Genomic DNA, 13186 nt, shown 5'->3' with positions numbered 1-13186 from the left:
TGTTCAATTGTCTACAGATGGGCTTTAGGTCTCCACTCCACACTCCCCCTCATTCACATCAATATGATTTTTTTGTTTCGGATCTTTGATGCCTGATACTCTATCATTTTGACTCCTCATGATCACACAGGCTGGTGTGCTTCTTCCATGTGGACTTTGTTGCCTCTCAGCTTGTGTGTCGTCAAGCCTGTAAGAACCCAGATCAGCTTTCTTCACCACATTTGCTTATGCACACGTTTGTCTTCAGCGATAGTGTCAGGAAAGGTGAGCATCACAGAATGCTGGTTTATTAGAACAAAGTGTTCTTGCGTTGAGGGAGTACTTGAGTGGAAGCCCAATGTCTGTCTGCTACTTTACTACTTAACAAATAAATATATGTACATTGATCTATTTCTACTGTCTTCAAACCTCTATGAATGTGATTTGTCTCCTTGTTCTTTCCTCTATTTCCTTTTACTTTCCTCTTGTTCTACTATCATGTTCAGCCTTCATTCATGTTTTGATAATTCCTCTTGGCTACATTGCCCTTGATCAAGCCCCACCAGGCATCCTATGCCCTCCTTGCCATCAATTTTAGATCACTTGTTGTTCCTTTGTCTCTGGGTTTGTTGGAACTCCCTTTCTTTCCCCCACCTCCCCCTCTCTTGTGTCCCCCCAGAACCATCGGTCCCATTTTCTCCTCCAGATTGTTTATCCCATCTGTCTCATCTAGATAGACATGCAATGACAATAATGAGCACAAAAATAAAGCAAAACATAACAACAAAAGAAAACAAAACCACCAAAACAAAAAAATAACAGCACAAAAAGAAAAGCCTATAAATAATTCCAGGTCTTATTGACCTTTCTGAGTGTTTTCCAGTTGAGTGTGATGGTGGGGTAGTAAGCCTTGGTCCCAAAGTCTATTTTTGGTATTCCTGGGACATTGCTTTGTCCCCCTTGCTGTGCTGTTGCCCGTCCTTAGTGTTTCACCCCAATGTAATGGGGTCAGATCAGGCACACTGTGTCTCCAGTGTTGTCCTCGGTAGTGCTATAGGCCAGTGAGAGATGTTGTGTCTCGTGGTGGGGCCGGCCCTGTGGTCCTTTCTGTGCATTGGCTCCTCCGAGCTGGAATATCATCCTCAGGACTTGATGGGTCAGGAAGTGGTCCATTTTCTCCGATCTTCTTCATTTGCCCCTGATTAGAAAAACCCCTCTCCCTGAGCTGCAGCTTCACTGCTGTCCTCTGAAGTACATTCTTCTGGGGTGGGGGTAGGGGTGGTCCATGCAGTTGGGATTGGGGCCAGCCCCACAGGCCTCTCTGTGGTTTGCTGCTTCATGCCAGTATGTTGCATCCTCTCTCCCTCTCCTGTGGGGTCTTTGCCTCATTTTGGTATCAGGATAATGCTGGCTGAATAGAACAAGTTTTGAATTTACTGGCTTTCTATATTCTGGAATATTCTGTGTAGAATTGATGTAAGCTCTTCCCTGAATGCTTGGTAGAATTCCCCTTTGAAGTCATCTGGTCCTGGGTTTATCTTAGTTGGAAATTTATTGATGACCTTCTGCATTTATTTGATCATCTGTTTTCAACACCTGTTCATATTTTCTACATCTGTCTGTGTTCATTTGTATAGATGGTGTATTTCTAGTTTCCCATTTCTTCCAGGTTATCAGAATTGTTGGAGTAAAGTCTTTCATAGTACTGTTATCATTCTTTTTATTTCATTTGTATCTGTTGTGGTGTCACCCTTTCATCTCTAATTTTACATATTTGCATATTCTCTGTTTTCCTTGGTTAAATTTGCCAGCAGATTGTGAATTTGTTCTTTCAAGAAATCAACTTCTTTTCTCGTTGATTTTTCCATTGTTTTCCTCTTCTTCAGTTTATTTCCACTTGAATATTTTTTTTCTCGTGTTGGAAGGTTTATGTAGTTGCCCTTGTTCTAGTTGTTAGGTGTGCTGCATTAAGGTGTTGATTTTGGATTTCTCCTCTTTTTTTTCCACTTGTGTTCATTGCCTGCTGATAACTGTTTTTGCTGTGTTCCAAAGGTTTTGTTATGTTGTGTTTTTATTTTAATTTGTTTCAAATAATTTTTTAATTTCATTCCTCCTTTCATCAATTAGCCAGTTGTTTTAAAGAAACATATTGTTTAATCTCCATGTGTTTAGTCTCCTGTTCTTTCTGTTGTTGACTTCCTGTTTTGTAACATTGTGATCTGAGAAGATGGGTTGTAGGATCCCAATGTTTTTCAATTGTAGAGGTGTGTCTTGGTCTAACATATTGTGTTAGACAGGGTTCTCTCGAGAGACAAAACCAGATTGCTAATAATTATATATATATATGCAGATAGATAGATATACAACACTAGAAATAGTTAAATTATAAAGCAGTACAAATGGCTCAGTGAAACTCACTCCCATGAGACACTGGCAGTCCTTCAAATCTTGAGGGCTTCTGGGTAGTCCTCTGTAGAGAAATTCAGGCTATCCAGGCACAGGCAGCAAACAGCAAGGCAGGTCACCAACAGTCAGCCAGATGACAGGGTCTGACAGTCCCCAGCTCAAGAGATGTAAATTCCAATTGTGTGGTGAAGCAGGTCTTGAAGGAACCTCAAATTACAGCAACAGAGCCCACGAGTTAGGTATCCCACAGGTAGTGTAGCTTGCAAATTGAGGCACAGAACAAGCAAGGCAGCTGCACACTGGTCCGATGATCAAAGAGCAAGAGACAAGAAAGGTCAGGCTCGCTGAGTCACTTATCTCTCCCTCCTTCAATTAATCCCACATGTGTTTATCAGCCAGGTTGGCACAATAAACTAACTACCTGACGTGTTATCTATTCTAGAGTATGTATTCTGTGCTCTGGAAAATATTGTATATTATGCTGTTTGGGGGTAGAGTGTTCTGTATATGTCTAGCAAGTCAAGCTGGTTGATTGTGTTGTTTAGCTCTTCTCCCCCTGCGCCCACCCCCAATGTGGTTTCGTGTGTGTGTGTGTGTGTGTGTGTGTGTGTGTGTGTGTGTAGGGGGGATGTCTTTATTCCTCCTCGGTTTCTGTGTTGTTTTGAGTGGTGCTTTCATTGTAATGTTTCCTGGGTGGTTTTTTCCTGTCTGATGCACTCAAATCTGTCTGCTGTTGTTGATTCTCTGTCCACAGCGATCTAGTTAATACTTTTTGTAATGTTGGTCTTATTTTTTTTCCTTTTTTTACATTTTATTAGGGACTCATACAACCCTTATCACAATCCATACATATACATACATCAATTGTATAAAGCACATCCATACATTCCCTGCCCCAATCATTCTCAAGGCATTTGCTCTCCACTTAAGCCCCTTGCATCAGGTCCTCTTTTTTTTTCCCCTCCCTCCCCTTGCCCCCCTCCCTCATGTGCCCTTGGTAATTTATACATCGTTATTTTGTCATATCTTGCCCTATCCAGAGTCTCCCTTCCCCCCTTCTCTGCTGTCCCTCTCCCAGGGAAGAGGTCACATGTGGATCCTTGTAATCAGTTCCCCCTTTCCAACCCACTCACCCCCCACTCTCCCAGCTGTTGGTCTTATTTTTAATGAGTCCTTTAGTTCTCCCCTGTCTGTGTGGAAGTATCTTTATTTCTCCCTCATAGTTCAGGTAAATTTTGCTGGAGATAAGCTTCTTGGTTGGCAGGCTTTTTTTTTCTTCAGTGTTTTGTATATTTTACTTCATTGTATTCTTGCCTGAGTAGTTTGTGCTGAGAAGTTAGCTTATCCTTATTGGTTTTCCTTTGTAGATGAGTGTTATATTTTCTCCATCTGCCCTCAGGATTCTCTTTTTCTTTGAAATTGGAGAATTTTACAATGTTATGTCATATTTTTCTTTGAGAATCTATCCTTTTGTGGTTCTCTCAGATTCTTGGAATGTTGTTGTCTCCTTTTTGATAGTGGAGAACTTTTGCACCATGATTTCTTATACTATTTTCTCTGTCGATTTTATTGTTTCTTAATTCTCCAGACTCCTGATGAGCCATAAATTCTGCCTCTTGATATTATCCCACATCATTCTCAGGCTATCTTCTGATTTCTTTGCTTTTTTTGTTGATTTGTTCTCTTGTAAATTATAATCAAAATGATTATCTTCAAAGTCACTGTGTTAGTCTGGGTAGACTAGAGAAACAAATCCAGAGACACTCATATGTGTATAAGAAAGAACTTTATATACAAGAGCAATTGAATATTCAGAAAACATACCAGCCTAGTCCAGAGCAAATCCGTAAATCCAATATTAGCCCATATGTCTGATACCAATCTATAAAGTCCTCTTCAGACTCATGAAACAGATGCAATGACTGAATGCAGGAAGATCACAGGCCAGTGGGTGGGAAGTCTTGTGGGTCCAATGGCGTTGTAAACCTCTCAGCACTAGCAGGGGTCTCCACATGGCTTTTCCAGCTCCCAGGGCACCAGCTATATCAGTGTAACAGCATGTGTCTTGTCAGTAGAGCATCTCCCAGGGAGTGAGCAGAAAGACAGTGTGTTTCCCGACTCCAAGAAGTAAAATACAGGAGTTCCCAGAATCCTCCAGAGAAGGCCATGCCCACATAGAGGCCTCATTGGCTATGACCCAATTGACAGACTAGACTCCACCCCTTCACATTTATTTTTCTAAAGTCCCAAATTGACACCAGATTATGTAACTGCCACAGTCACTGATTCTCTTTTCCTTTTCTACCATTCTATTCCTCAGTTCATTTACTAGGTTGCCTAATTTTGTTATCTAATTGTTTATCGTCTGGAATTCCTTTTAGTTTAAGGATTTTTTTCTTTCATTTTTCTCATTAATGTTCCCCACATTTCTTGACAGGTTCTGAACATCATTGTACCAAATGTTTTTTCTGGGAGGGCCTCATCTTCAGAGTATTCAGTTGGGTTTGGATGATTTTCAGTTGTTGTTTTGTTGTATTTTTTTCTTAATTTGGGGGACTATGTGGGAGTTAAACAGTTACAATCTTGGAAATTCACAGAGGCAATTCTATTCTGTCCTATAGGACCATTATGAGTCAGCATGTAACCAATGGCAGTGAGTTCTGGTTGGTGCTTGACTGCTATTTCCCCACCATGGAACACCTATTAGTGGCGTGTGAGCTGCTAGGTCATGTAGAGTCAATTGGCTCTGTATGGTGGCATGGGAGAGGTCCAAAAGGAGCTGACAAACATATGGTTGTGAAATGGAGAAATTGGGAAGTGAGGGAAAGGAAGGGAAGGGAAGGGAAGGGAAGGGGAGAGAGACTAAAACAAAAGTCATGATAGTAATAATAAGCAGCTATCTGGATAGGGCAACAAATTTTTTAAATAATTGAAAAATATATTTTAGAGAGGTAATTGGAATTAATAAATTTCATGGAAATATATTTCAGAAGGAAAAAGAGAGAGCAGAAGAAGATAATAGGTTGATGTGCAGGGAAAGGAGGGACAAGGGAGATCAAAGATCGTGTATGTTTGGGGTGTGGGCCCTGTGTGAATGTGGGCCTGTCTGTGCACGCAGAGCAAAGAGAGGGAGCGGAATAAAGTTTTGTTTGGGTGGGTGTACTGGAATCTACAGGCCTGCCAGCTTTGCTTTGGAGGAAATGCACATTCTCAGGAGAGTGGGTTTTCTTGAAAGAGACACTGGAGGAGTTAGTAAGAGAGGACTGGATAAAAGAATAAGCATAATATAATTGAATAAAAGTACAAAGGCTGAAGAAAATAAGAAATTAAACCTCCTTGTGGATAGGAATCCATGATCCTTTGATAATTGGGGGGGGTGGATTGGGGAAGGAAGGGGAGGCATGTGGTAGGGGGCAGGTGGGAGGGCACTAGAGAACAAAGCAGGAAAAGAAGGAGGGGAAATGGTGACTCACAGTGACCCTATAGGACAGGGGAGAACTGGCCCTATAGATTTCTGAGTCCGTAACTATGTATCAGAGTGAAAACCTCTGTCTTTCTCCTGATAAGCTGCAGGTGTCTTTGAATCGTGGGTCTTGTGAAATGAAGCCCATGGCTTAACCACTACATCATGAGGGCCCCTGAGGGGCCTGGATAAATGGCTGTGCAGGGAGGAGTGGTACTCACAGAAGTGGCTCATGCCACTGGTCAGTGGTAAAGGGGTGTCTGTCAGCAGGCACTACTGCCTTCCCACTTTAAAAACGCGTGTCAATTTAGCTTTTGAGTTGAGTTCCTTGCTGCCAGAAAAAGCAGGATATCTCTTCTAGTGGAACCTCTCTGGTAGTTATTGAGGAAATCTTCCAATGTGATGGCCATACTCCCTGAAGAGTCAGGGCCATTTCTTGGGAGGACTCTTTTGAGGCCTGCTCTGTTGTCCTAGGTAGCAGGAGTCTCGCTTCACTGGAGCGTTAGCAATGTGCTCCCAGAAACCTCAGAATCATCTTCATATCTTGATGCTGCCTAATACTTGTCTTGATTCAAATCACAAAGTTCTGTCTTCTCCATTTATGATTTGTCATTCAATCTTCCATCTCTCTCTCTCTCTCTCTCTCTCTCTCTCTCTCTCTCTCTCTCTCTCTCTCTCTCTCTCTCTCCCATATCGCTGCACTCTATCTTCCACACAGCCACCAAAATGATTTTCTGGAAAACTGTCCACTTCCTGCTACTTAGAAATGATGGAGGTTTTTGGAGTAGTCTTCATTCTTTTTCATCTCTGTTGTATGATAAATATTTTTACATAAGGCTGAGACATTTCTTACACATTTTTATTCATGATTCTCCCTAAACACATTGTGTACTTGCATGCTTCTGTTAGTTTCCTTGTATCTTCTACTTGGACCAACCTTATCCTTCTCTCACAAAATTTTCAAGTGGAAACAACAATTTTAAAACCACTGCTGTGGAGTTAGTACTAACTCATTGCAAACCCCTGTGTGCCATAAAACTGTCTCATCAGGTTTTTAATTGCTGATATCGTTTCCCCAAAAGTAAGACATCCCCCGAAAATAAGACCTACTTACAGCTTGCCTCTTGCTGAAATATCAGGCATCCCCCCTGAAAATAAGGCCCCCAAAGCTACCATAACTCTGGACTCTGGACCGTAGCGGTGGGCGCTACCGCGCAGCTCACTGTTGGCCGCAGCACAGCCAGAGCAGACAGGAAGTACGAGGTCTCTTTTAATACAACAATAAATATGTACTGTATTCTTCATGGAAAAATAAGACATACCCTAAAAATAAGACCTAGCACATCTTTGGGAGCAAAAATTAATATAAGACACTGTCTTATTTTGGGGATACAGGGCAGATATGTTTAAGTACATCACCAGTGCTCTCTTCTGAGGTGCCTAATTGATTAAGCCTCTCTAACATGTTTGGTTAGCAGCCAAGCTTGTTAACCACTGCACCACCTAAGTGCCTCCTTCAAGTTTAGGCTCAAGCATCACTTCCATTGTGATATTTTCACTGTACTTGCCTTGTACCCTGCAGTACTAAGTTAAACCTCCTTCACGCCCAAATCCTTGTTATTACTACACTAAAAGTATCTCTAACTTCATGTTATATAGAAAGGTTTTTTTTGGAATTTTAAATGGGACTATTTAAGTTGACCAATGAGTTACGTTTGTTGATGCCAGAAGCCTTGTCTCTTTCTCTCCACAGCACTTAACACAAGGGTTAACTCAGGTAATTCTTAACGTAGCCAAGGAGGCCTCCTGGTGTAGCAGTTATGTGTTGGGCTGCCATCAGCATGTTCAAAGGTACCGGGAGCTCTAAGGGGGAAACACTTGGCCTTCTATGGCTGTAAACAGTTACAGTCTGAGAAACATGGGGGTCACAATGAGTCAACATTAACTCAATGGCGGTGGAGGAAGAATTAAATAAAATCTGTGGACTTTCGGAATGAAAATATATTATTTTCGCCTTTGTGATTACTCTGAGCACTATGATGGCTGCCAGAAAAACAGCCAGTTTGCGTCTCCAGCCAACCTTTCATGTGAATGAGCACGAGGGTGACCAGATGTGTGAGGACAATCCCCACCAGCAAAGAAATAACACCACGCAAATCATACGACTTAAAAATAGAAACCAGATAAGAGACCTTCAGAAACAAGATTTTTATCAGAGAGAAGTTTTATCTACCCAAAGGAATGCTACAACAGAAGAATGATCACAGAATAACAAAGAGCTTTTGGAAATGAAAAATACAATTTCCCCCCCAAAAGACAATAAAATAGTGGCATGCTGTGAAAAAAAAAAAGATACATCTTAAGAAAATATGTCTGGCTCCTTTTAACAGCTCTTCTCCTATGAAAAGAACATTTCTGCTATCATTAGACTATCAGATTATCCATCCAGGGACCACATTTGCTATTAAATTGACTTAGGAAACACATAGCTAGATCAATTAGCTAGGTTTATATCCTTGCTTGAGATAGCCCAAGGAGGATAATCAATCACATATCCACTGCAACAAAAAACAAAAATACTACCTGTTTTAGAATTAGAAAGAAAATCAGTAAATACAATTTATGCCTATTTCACCAAGTAGTATGTCTAATCTCATATATAATGTCCTTTAGCCCTCATTTTAATATATTTCCTCCTCTTAAGCCAATGTGGGCCTGGAACCAAATTCAGCAGCAGTTTCTCTGACAAACATGCTGACTCTGAAGTGAGTTTAAATTCCTTCTCCGTATCAATTGTTGGAGTTCTAACAGAGATTATGCTTTGACTTATGAAAAGAAGAGGAACATGAAAGATATTTTGCAGTAACAACTTTTCAGAAACAAGTTAGTAAAAACGCAAAATCTGAAACATAACCTTTCTGAAGAACATTCAATAAGCTCGTTTGGCCATGGGGCGTGTTGTTGTTTTTAGGTGCTGTCAACTCAGTTCCGAGTCATTGCAAGCCTATGTACAACAGAATGAAACACCGCCCAGTCCCGTGCCACTCTCACTTGTTCTTAAGTTTAAGCCCATCAACTCGGCCACTGGGTTACTCTGTCTCCCTGAGGGTCTTCCTCTTTTTCACTGCCCCTCACTTTACCAAACATGATGGCCCTCTCCTGACAAGATGTCCAAAGTCTGTAAAATGAAGTCTCGTGATCCTGGCCTCTAAGGAGCACTCTGACTGCACTTCTTCCAAGACAGATTTGTTTGCCCCGTAAGCAGTCCGTGGCACTTTCAATATTCTCCTCCAACGCTGCCATTCAAATGCATGCGTTCTCCAATGGTCTTCTTTATTCAATGTCTGACTTTCACATGCGTAAGAGGCCATGGAAAATACCATGACTTGGGTCCGGTGCAGCTTAGTCTTCAAAGTAGCATCCTTGCTTTTCATTGCCCTAAAGAGGTCTCATGCAGCAGATTTGCCTAATATAACTCTTCTCTTAATCTCTTAACTGCTGCTTCCATGAACACTGATTGTGGATCCAAGCAAGACAAAATCCTTGACAACTTCAACCTTTTCTCCATTTATGATGATGTTACCTATTGGTCCAATTGTGAGGATTTTGATCTTCTTTACATTGAGTCTAAATCCATACTGAAGGATCAATCCTTGATCTTCACCAGCAAGTGTCCCAAGTCCTCCTCACTTTCAGCAACTAAGGTTGTGTTATCTGCATATTGCAGGTTGTTAATAAGCCTTCCTTCAATCCTGTTGCCACATTCTTCTTCATATAAGTCAGCTTCTCTGATGATTTACTTAGCACACAGATTAAATAAGTATGGTGAGAGGATCCGACCCTGTCAAACACCTGTCTTTATTTTAAACCATGCAATATTCCCTTGTTCTGTTCTCACAACTGTCTCTTGATTCATGTCCAAGTTCATCATGAGTGCAATCAAGTGTTCTGGAATTCCCATTCTTCTCAAGGCTATCCATAATTCATTATAGTCCACAGAGCAAAATGTCTTGGCATAGCCAATAAAACACAAGTAGACATCTTTATAGTATTCTGTGCTTTGAGCCAAGATTCGTGGAACATCAGCAATCATATCCCTTGTTCCACATCCTCTTCTGAATCCTGTCTGTGCCTCATTCACGAAGAAAGTAAAAGGTCACTTCAAAGACAGAACACAAAGGATCAAAGTGGCTGTCAGCAGAAACTCTGAAACTTGCTCTTAATCATAGAGCAGCTCAAGAAAATTGAAGAAAGGATGAAGTCAAAGAGCTAAATAGAAAATTTTAAAGGGTACCCTCAGAAGACAAGGATAAATATTATAATGAAATGTCCAAAGACCTAGATAGACACCAAAAGGGAAGAACACATTGAGCATATTTTAAAATGAAAAAATTGTTGGTGAAGGAAGTTCAAGCTGCATTAAAAACATCAGTCAAAGAGCAAGGCTCCAGGAATTGACAGCATACCAAATGAAATGTTTCAACAAGCTGATGAAGCACTGAAAGCTCTCATCTATGTCAGAAAATATGGAAGACAGCTACTTGGCCAACTGACTTGATCCATGTTAGTGCCCATTCCAAAGAAATGTGACCCAACAGAGTAATCACACTATAGAACAATATCATTGGTATCACATGCAAGCAAAATCTTGCTGAAGATCGTCCAACAGTGGTTGCAGCAGAACATTGACAGGGAACTGCCAGAGGTTCAGGCCACATTTAGAAGGGGTTAAATGGCATAGAATGATACAACTGCTAAGATTGGTAAGAAACTACCTAAAAATTCATAGTTCATTGGTTTTAAATACAACAGAGCCTTATGATCACAAGAACAGTTTTTAACTCTGATGAGAAGTGGAGATGGAGCTAGCTGTCACTGCATGTGCTTTGGAACTCCAAGTACCCTTCCAATTACAGACAGAGAAGCTAAGACTGTTGGGTTTTTTGTTTTTCTGTCTGTTTGTTTGTTTAAGAATAACATAGGCAGACAAATTAAATGAGCTCAAGACTTAAATTGAGGTTATAGTAATCAAGACAGTTTGGTACTGATGTGATGATAGAGAATAGGCAAATGAGATGAACCCATAAAAGATCAATAGAGATTTTATACAGTTGTAACAAGATAATTAAATGGAGAAATGATGGTCTTTTCAACTGTTGTTATTGGGAAAACTGGCTGTGGGTATTTATGCGTGGAATCTCAATATGAGTCTCTTCTTTTAACACCTTAGGTAAAAATTAACTAGATGGGTCAGAAATATAAATATAAAATACGAACCACATAACTTCTCAAAGCAAACATAGGAGAAAAATCTTATATGACCTTGAAAGAGGCAAAGACTTGCCACAAAGAACACAAAAGAAGTAACTTAAAAAATTGAACTTGTAGAGTTCTGCCACCACTGCTGCCGCCCTAGCCTTCTCAGGTTCCCCGGAGTCTAGGTGCCTTAGTTCACGTCTTTGCGTGATGTCCGGGGGCCTCCAGAAGGTGCAGCGTAGCGACTTATGCGTAGAGCTAACCGAATACCCGGACAACACTTCTGGGGTGATGAGGAGGAGTAAGAGAAATTACTGAAGACAAGCTGTGTTCTCTATGTTGGAAACCTTTCCTCTTACACCACTGAAAAACAAATCTATGAACTCTTCGCAAAGTGGTGACATAAAGAAAAGCATCATGGGCCTGGATACAGTGAAGAAAACGGCCTGTGGATTCCTCTTTCTGGAATACTACTCAAGATCAGAAGCAGAAAATGCCATGCGATACCTAAATGGAACTTGTCTGGACGCCTGGATGACTCAAACAGACTGGGACGCAAGCTTTACGGCCGAGGGCGCTCGGGGGCCAGGTCTGGGAGGAGCACCGGCAGGACTGTGATGCTGGGAGAGGTAGCTAAGGAAACTGGTACAAAGCCCACCTGGGAACACGCCACTCCTCCGACCGGTTGACCCTGAGGAAGAGCGGTGCCCAAGGTCTGCAAAGCAGCCCAATTTCACCAAGTTCTCTTTGTCTGTTACTGAGCTGGAAGCATCTTTGTGGATTTCCTCTCTGAAAATTATTAAAAGAACCAAAAATTATTAAAGGACAGAAATCCAAAGAATGTCTTCAATTTTAGTCTTAAGAATCCTGCCCATGTCTCATTGTGTTAGACAGGGTTCTCTAGAGAGACAAAACCAGATTGATAGTGATTTTATATATATCACAAAAAATTAACTGTTGAATTATATATAGATTGATTGATATATAATAAAAATGAACAGTTAAGTCTTGAGGGCCATCAGTTCCTTCTCTGTAGAGAGAGCTGGGCTATATATATATATACACTGGCAGCTAACAGCAAGGCAGGTCACCAACTGTCACCAACTGTCGGTCCCCAGCTCCAGAGATGAACATTCCAATTATGTGGACTTAAAGGGACCTCAACTTACAGCGACACAGTCCACAGGCTAGGCATCCCACAGGTAGTGTACCCTTTAAATTGAGGCACAGAATGAGCAAGGCAGCCGCATGCTGGTCCAATGATTAAAGAGCGAGAGACATGAAAGGCACTGAGCCATTTATCTCTCAGCCCTTCAATTAATCCCACTTGTGTTTATCAGTCAGGCTGGCACAATAAACTATCGCACTCATATTACCACGATGCTTTTATACTAGTAGTAAAAATTTGTTCCTCGAATACCAAAAAAGAACTTCAAGATGGCAGCCAAAATAAAAAAAGAAAACAACAAATGTTGGAGAGGGGGCAGAGGGATTGCCACTGGGAGCAGAAATGCCATATGACCCAGGAATCCTTCCACTAGGTATATAATCTAAAGAAGTAAGAATCGTAGCCATATGCACACCCATGTTCATGGCAGCACTGTCCATCACAGCAAGTAGATGGAAACAACCTAAACGTCCATAAATAGAAGAATGAATAAAGAAATTTTGGTGTCTATATATACATTGATAAAACCACAAAGCACCTAATGTATGGATCTACCCAGAGAGCATTATGTTTAGTGACATTAGTCCATCTCAGTCACATCACAAATATTGTATGAGACCACTGTTATAAAGAGGGAAAAGACAAAGACCTTCATGCCAAAGGCATCAGACTGGAGGTTACCAAGGTGGGGAAGGGCATGGTAAAGAAGGTAAAGCAATAGGTACTAACATAGGTGAAAGGTAAGGTCGTGATCCACACGAGGGAGACAAGAACTCAAGAGAGGTGAGGTAGGAAAAGCTATTGTGACATTTGATAAATAGTTCACCTTGTTGAGTACAAAACTGGTTATCTGAAATGTAAACATCACTTAATTCACAATAAAAGATGTTAAAACAACCATTTTGGAAAAACTA

At 41.0% G+C, this 13186-nt stretch overlaps 1 pseudogene; it reads left to right on the top strand.

The window, feature by feature from the left end:
- Positions 1-11314: 11314 nt before the first annotated feature.
- LOC142428585 (nuclear cap-binding protein subunit 2-like) lies at positions 11315-11741 on the top strand (annotated as a pseudogene).
- The last annotated feature ends 1445 nt before the right edge of the window (positions 11742-13186 follow it).

The sequence above is a fragment of the Tenrec ecaudatus genome, chromosome 16, assembly GCF_050624435.1.
Source record: "Tenrec ecaudatus isolate mTenEca1 chromosome 16, mTenEca1.hap1, whole genome shotgun sequence".
NCBI lineage: Eukaryota > Metazoa > Chordata > Mammalia > Afrosoricida > Tenrecidae > Tenrec > Tenrec ecaudatus.
Note: the sequence above shows the minus strand (reverse complement) of the source record. Positions and strands in the feature narration are given on the sequence as shown.